Source organism: Olea europaea, chromosome 8 (assembly GCF_002742605.1).
Source record: "Olea europaea var. sylvestris chromosome 8, O_europaea_v1, whole genome shotgun sequence".
NCBI classification, from domain to species: domain Eukaryota; kingdom Viridiplantae; phylum Streptophyta; class Magnoliopsida; order Lamiales; family Oleaceae; genus Olea; species Olea europaea.
The window spans coordinates 11861258-11861794 of record NC_036244.1 but is presented as its reverse complement, the minus strand read 5'-3'; positions in this window follow the sequence as shown (position 1 = coordinate 11861794).

Sequence of the window (537 nt, the reverse complement as noted above, 5' to 3'; positions counted from 1 at the left end):
AAAGACGCCATTGTGAATAGATCCTTAATGTTGTTTCTAGAGTTTGAATTCACTCCTTCGAAAAACAATCGGACAGAATTACCTGAATGCAGGAATTGATCAACAGGATCAGAAATTGTAATTCGAGCCCACCGACTTCACGATGTGTCCTTAAAACGAATTTGCTGCCTTCAATGGTGCTAAAGGCGTCCAGCAATCGTTTCCCAGGATAGAACGAATTTTTCGTCTCCTACGGAAGCAGCACTGCAGTCTGTAGGAGTTCCAACGAACTCAAAGAAGTGTTTTTGACTTCGAGACAATATCAGAACGAGAGAGAGGGAAATGAGATTCAAAGCACAGAAAGTTTGCAATGAAAATGGTGTAAATTTTCTGTTAGAAAGGCTGGCTATTTATAGACTTGTTCGTGGCCATTCGAACAGTCATCACCTTTCAGACAAGTCTCAAAAATCCGAACAGACATACTGTTCTTAAAAGTCGTGTCTGTTAAGTCGGTTAACAGTCGGCTAACAGTCGACTGTTTGGTCGGTAAACAGTCGA